The sequence below is a fragment of the Dama dama genome, chromosome 1 (genome assembly GCF_033118175.1).
Source record: "Dama dama isolate Ldn47 chromosome 1, ASM3311817v1, whole genome shotgun sequence".
Lineage (NCBI taxonomy): Eukaryota > Metazoa > Chordata > Mammalia > Artiodactyla > Cervidae > Dama > Dama dama.
The window spans coordinates 18,489,819-18,497,007 of NC_083681.1; positions in this window are offsets into that span (position 1 = coordinate 18,489,819).

A 7,189-nucleotide genomic window follows, 5' to 3' on the forward strand; every position below is an offset into this window, starting at 1 on the left:
TGATATATTTATATACACAATGGAATATTATTCAGCCATGAGGAAGAGGGAAATCCTTTCATTCATAACAACATAGATGGATCTTAAGTCAGAGAAAGAAAGACAAGTACCATATGATCTCACTTATATGTGAAATCTTTTTTTTTTTTTAAAGTAACTTTTAGATACGAAGAACAGATTGGTAGTTGCCAGAGGTATGAGGTATGGGCTGGGCCAAATGTGTGAAGATAGTCAAAAGGTAATAAGTGAATAAACAAATAAGTAGCATCACATAGTGAAGGTGGTCAAAAGACAATAGATAGATCATAAATACATAAATGATAGATAGAGCATAGCAAGATCTTGAACCCAGAGCCTTAAACCCCAACTTAATCATTATGCTATCTACCTAGTTGGAATTATTTTCTACTGTCAAGGGTAGATTATAAACATGTAGATTATATACCCCTCCCAAATTATAATACACTATACATAAATAACATCTCTTGCTCCGATGTCTGTAGGATAAATTCATACTTTATCATACTATCCCTCAGAACTTGCCATATTTTTGGTCAGAATTTCTTCCTTGATACAGAAAGAACAATTCCAACAGGATTGTGAACTCATCTCCAGATCCTTGCTTCCTCCAAGAGCAATAGAAGCCGGCGTACCTCCTTCTGGCCCCGCGGTGGAAAACCTCAGCAAAGTGCCCTTGCAGGGCCTGACTGCAGTATATTCAGGCTAGCAGCTATAGGGCATCATGTGGAAAAAGAAATTTATAGAGCTTCAAAGATGTGAACTCTTTGTAAATAAAACATTCCTTTTACTTCAAAGATTCTTGTGTCCCATGACCTGACATAGCCTCTAGAATGCTACTACTCATAGGCACCTTAACATGTGTGATGTCATCTGTTAACAACACTGGGATACTTCACAGAAACCAGGGGATAGGGTTACAAAAAATGTTGACTTCAGTTCAGTTCAGTTCAGTCGCTCAGTCGTGTCCGACTCTTTGAGACCCCATGAATTGAAACACAGCAGGCCTCCCTGTCCATCACCAACTCCCAGAGTTTACTCAAACTCATGTCCATCGAGTCGGTGATGCCATCCAGCCATCTCATCCTCTGTCTTCCCAAATGTTGACTTAGTACCTTTCTATTGTTTTATCTATTATATACCTAGCATTTTGTCTTGCAAAGAGACTATACAGGAAAGTTGATGGCAACTAGAAAAGTGTGGCAAAGAGATGAGAAAGGTGAGATTAAATTTGTAAAACAACAGTTAAACCCCCTCTGTCATGAAAGGTGAATCAAGACAGGGTTGGGGGTTGGGGGAGTCCCTTCATGGTGGATCAGTGCCTACCAGGCAAGAGCGTGAGTGAATTCCACAGCATCCCAAAACATGGGTTTGGAATAGACTCTCCTAGGGAAATTTCAAAGCAAGTATTAGTAAGAGAAAAAAATGGTGTGAGTGCTTCCCATTGTCCCAAGGCTGCCAGGGCCTGTGTGCTGTGCCAGACACACTGTCAGTCTGGGTTCAGGTGAAGAGCTCCTGCATGTCTCTTCCTCTTCTCTTCGGGGGCAAACCTAAACCACACCTTGGCAGAGGGAATGATCTGATAGGTGCACTCTGTAGCCAGGCAGTCTGGATCTGGCTGCCAGCTGCTCTATCCCTGCAGACTTTGGGGTCTATGGGAAGTCACCATAAGGAAGGAAATCTCCAGTCCTCAGGGAGGCTGAGCTTGCATGTAGGTCCTTCTGCTGGGAGAAAGAAGAGCAGATGGTTTCTCCCAGAAGCCCAGAGAGAGCTTATGAGTTATTTTTTGCCAAATCTCATATCACACCCATACACTTATATTCTAGATGTATTAGCTCTTCTGTGCAAATCATGTAGCAATTACTGAGGAATAGAAACATCAACAGCCTGAAGCGGTATGATACCAAGAATTTTGTAATCCACTTTTGGTCAAGTTTTTACTATTTCTTCAGGGTACACTAGGAAAAATCTGCAGGCAGAAGACCCATATTCCAGTTTCTGTGCTGCTAGCCTCCTCAGGCTCATGACTTACCCTCTCAATGTTGGCTTACCATCTGTAACAGAAAAATAATAATGGCAGCTCCCTTTCAGAAGATTACTGTAAGAGTAAAAATCAAATAAACTATCATTAATTAAAGTGCTTGGGAAGCTCCAAAGTACCAATTAAACACATTGGTAGTAATTATGGTACTAATTATGTCTAATTATGGATGGCTTTTATCTGTTTGGTTTTTGGCTGTGAGCTCACTCTAACAGAAAATTAAGCTATAAAATTTGTCCTTGTAGCCAGTGTCCCCATTAATTTTATTCAGCAAGCATTTATTGAGAACTTATTTTTGTATCAGGGATTTGCCAACTCCGGGAATCAAATGGGAAAGAAGATGGTGCTATTGATCTCATGGAATTCATAGACTAAATCTACTGCCTTGCTTCTTGCTCTAAAAAATATTGATCTGGTCATTCTCCACTGAAACCTTACAAGGTTTAGTCTCAACTGTTAGTAGTTTAGAAGTAAATCAAACACTTCCTTTGCTTTCCCTCAACTTACTTTGTCAATATAACTTGACACTGTACCCACCTCTAACAAAGGACTACATGTTTTGTTGTCATTACCCAGAGGCACAAACAGGAGTTAGTATAGAGAAAATGGAAAGTTATTATGGACTGGATATTTGTGTCCTCTCAAATTCCTGTGTTGAAATCCTAACCCTCAAGGTGATGGTATTAGGAAATGGGATCTTATATCACCTTTGGTGGTAAAACTCATAAATAGGATTAGAGCCCTTATAAGAAAAGACAGAGAGCTTCCTTTCTTTCTCTCTCTGCCTTTCTCTGCCCTTTGAGGATACAGTGAAAAGATGGCCATCTACAAGTCTAGAAGATAGTCCTCACCAGACACCAAAGCTGCACCTTAATCTTGACTTTTCAACTTCCAGAATTGTGAAAAACAAAAGTTTCCTGTTTAAGCCACTCATCCCACAGTATTGTTACAGCAGCTCCCCCAAATTAAGACATCAATGCAGATACAGGTCCCAGGCGAATTGCCAGCCCTCCCACCCCAAATGCTTCTTGAGAAGTTTCCCACAGTAGCCAAAGCTGCTGCTGCCCCAGATGCACACACCCCCTGATGGCCATTCTCAAAGAGTTGCCTTCTTTCAAGGTGTCAGTCAGGTTGGCTAGCTTCCTACATGCTGGAGAAGACAAAGTCTTCGCTTACTAGCCAAACTTTTCACCTCACTGAAGACAAACCACCTAATTGCAACTTGGCAGGTAGCTCAGTGATAAAGAATCTGCCTGCAAATGCAGGAGATGTAAATTTGATCCATGGGTTGGGAAGATCCCCTGGAGAACTAAATGGCAACCCACTCCAGTATGCTTGCCTGGGAAATCCCATGGACAAAGAAGCCTGGTGAGCTAAGAGTTGGACACAACTTAGCGACTGAGCATGCACAACTATCAGAGAAGTTATTTGAAGTCTGAGGCTAGAATGAATCCAGGAACTTGAAAACACCAAGAGAATGACAATAAAAATAACAGAACTCTGCTGCCCAAGTGTTCTGACACTATATAAAAGCATACCAAAACAGAATAGAGCCATTCTTAAATAAACCAAAGACTCTCACACAGATTAACAACAATCTGAATCTTTTTTTCATGATTTAGAATAAAGATAGTAAATTTAATTTAGAATACTAGCCAGTTCAAAGAAAGCTATTAAAATATCCTTATGACATAACTAGACTTGGAGTTACATTTACACATAACTAATTTCCTGGCTTTAGGGCCTAACTTGTACTTGTGTTCCTACCTCTATTTAAATATGAAATGGATTAACATGCATGAATGTGCTACACAAATGTGAAGATCCATCTAAAATGCTATTTAGTTGCTGTGGATATTTAATTTAATTTAGTTATTTGTTTTATTTTTGTCTTGTTTTTAATCATTTAAGTTGTGAAGTTTAATAGAGATATAAGAAATGTAGCAAAAATGAAATATAAATTATTTACACCACTCAGGTCAAGGAAGAAAATATTATCAGCATCTTCATGCCCACTCCTTTGAAGTCATAACTCTTCATTTGGATGGTAGTATCTGTTAGTTTACCATATAGTTTTACCACCTGAATGTGTGTTTTACCTCTATATATTGCCATCCCTGTATACTTTGTTGGATTTTTCCTTCTTTTAAACTTCATCTAAATGCAGTCATACTGTATATAACCTGTTGGGTCCAACTTTCTCCCTCAAAATTTGAAATTCATCTATATTATTGTATATACTGGAGGGTTTTTATTTTTATTTTCATTGCTGAATGTTTTCTATGGTGTGAACATATCATAGTTTATTCTCTCCACCCGACAACACTTGCCTTTTATTGAACTCTTAGTTCCACAAATATTTAATGTGATTATTGATATGGTTGGATTTAGTTCTGTAATTTTACAATTTGTTATTTATCTCATCTGTTTTTAAACTTTATTTTCAATAGACTTTATTTTTTAGCCCTTTTAGGTTCACTGGAAAATTGAGCAGAAGTTTCAGAGTTTTCTCAACTGTTCCCTGTTCTCACGCATGCTGTCATTAACAACATCTCCCACCAGAGTAGTACAGTGGTTCTAACTGCTGACTCTACACTGGCACATCATAATCACCTCAAATCCATAATTTATATTAGGGCTTACTTTTGATGTTGTACATTATATGGATTTGAACAAATATATAATGGCATGTTCTTTGATCCTTTTTCCTGTCTAGCCTTCTTTTAGCTTAATTGATAACTAATAAAATTTCCAATTAACTTTAGCTTTTTAGCAAAGTTTTCCTTACTTTTAAAAAATTTATTTATTTTAATTGTAGTATAATTACTTTATAATACTGTGGTAGTTTTTGCCACACATCGACATGAATCAGCCATGGGTGCATATGTGTCTCAGCTATCCTGAACCCCTTCCCACCTTTCTCCATACCCCAACCCTCTGGGTTGTCTCAGAGCACCAGCTTTGTATGCCCCACTTCATGCTTCAAACTTGCACTCGTCATCTATTTTACATATAGTAATATACATGTTTTGGTGCTATTCTCTCAAATCATGCCACTGTTGCCTCTCCCTCCCACATAGTGCAGAAGTCTGTTCTTTACATCTGTCTCTCTTTTGCTGTCTTGCATATAGGGTCGTCGTTACCATCTTTCTAAATTCCATATAAATGCATTAATATACTGTATTGGTGTTTCTCTTTCAACTTACGTCATCTGTAAAATAGGTTCCAGTTTCATCCACCCCATTAGAACTAACTCCAATGCATTCCTTTTTATAACTGAGTAATATTCTATTGTGTATATGTACCACAACTTCCTTATCCATGCATATGCCAATGGACACCTAGGTTGCTTCCATGTCCTAGCTATTGTAAACAGTGCTGCAGTGAACATTGGGGTACATGTGTCTCTTCCAATTCTGGTTTCCTCAGTGTGTATGCTCAGCAGCAGGATTGCTGAGTCATATGGCAGTTCTATTTCCAGTTTTTAAAGAAATCTCCACACTGTTCTCCATAGTGGCTGTACCTGTTTGAATTCCCACCAACAGTGTAAGAGGATTCCCATTTTTCCACACCCTCTCCAGCATTTACTGTCTATAGACTTTTTGATGGCAGCCATTATGACCAGCATGAGATGGTACCTCATTGTGGTTTTGATTTGCATTTCTCTGATAATGAGTGATGTTGAGCATCTTTTCACATGTTTATTAGCCATCTGTATATCTTCTTTGGAGAAATGTCTGTTCAATTCTTTGGTCCACTTTTTGATTGGGTTGTTCATTTTTCTGGTATTGAGCTGTATGAGCTACTTGTATATTTTGGAGATTAATTCTTTGTCAGTTGTTTCATTTGCCATTATTCTCTCCCATTCTGAAGGCTGCCTTTTCACCTTAATTATAGTTTCCTTCATTATGCAAAACCTTTTAAATTTAATTAGGTTCCATTTGTTTATTTTTCTTTTTATTTCCACTAATCTGGGAGGTGGGTCATAGAGGATCTTGCTGTGATTATAGTTTCTGGCCTTACATTTAGATTTATAACCCATTTTCAGTTTATTTTTGGGTATAGCGTTAGAAGGTGTTCTAGTTTCAGTCTTTTACATGTGGTTGACCAGTTTCCCCAGCACCACTTGTTAAAGAGACTGTCTTTTCTCCATTGTATGTTTTTGCCTACTGTGCCAAAGATAAAGTGTCCATAGATGTGTGGATTTATCTCTGGGCTTTCTATTTTGTCCCATTGATCTGTATTTCTGTCTTTATGCCAGTACCATACTGTCTTGATGACTGGGCTTTGTAGTATAGTCTGAAGTCAGACAGGTTGATTCCTCCAGTTACATTTTTATTTCTCAAGATTGCCTATTCAAGGTTTTTTATGTTCCCATACAAATTGTGAAATTATTTGTTCTAGTTCTGTGAAAAATACCATTGATAACTTGAAAGGGGTTGTGTTGAATCTATAGGTTGCTTTGGATAGTATATTCATTTTCACTATATTGATTCTTCCAATCCACAAACATGGTATATTTCTCTGTCTATTTGTGTCATCTTTTATATCTTTCATCAGTGTTTTATAGTTTTCTATATATAGGTCTTTTGTTTCTTTAGATAAATTTATTCCTAAATATTTTATTCTTTTCGTCACAATGGTGAATGGGATTGTTTCCTTAATTTCTTTCTGTTTTTTCATTGTTAATGTATAGGAATGCAAAGGATTTCTGTGTATTAATTTTATATCCTGAAACTTTACTATATTCATTGATTAGCTCTAGTAAGTTTATGGTGGTATCTTTATGTTTTTCAATGTAAAGGATCATGTCATCTGCAAACAGTGAGAGTTTTCTTCTTTTCCAATATGGATTCCTCTTATTTCTTTTTCTTCTCTGCTTGCTGTGGCTAGGACTTCCAAAACTATATTGAATAATAGAGGTGAGAGTGGGCACCCTTGTCTTGTTCCTGATTTTAGAGGAAATGCTTTTAATTTTTCACCATTATTGTTCATTATTGATTGACTCATCTTTATTTCTTCTAGGTCCTTTCTAAACATTTCTTGCATCATCTCAATCCTTGTCTCTAGTCTATTTATTTGTAACTACATTCTATTTTCTAGATTTGGGATCATCTTTACTATTATTAT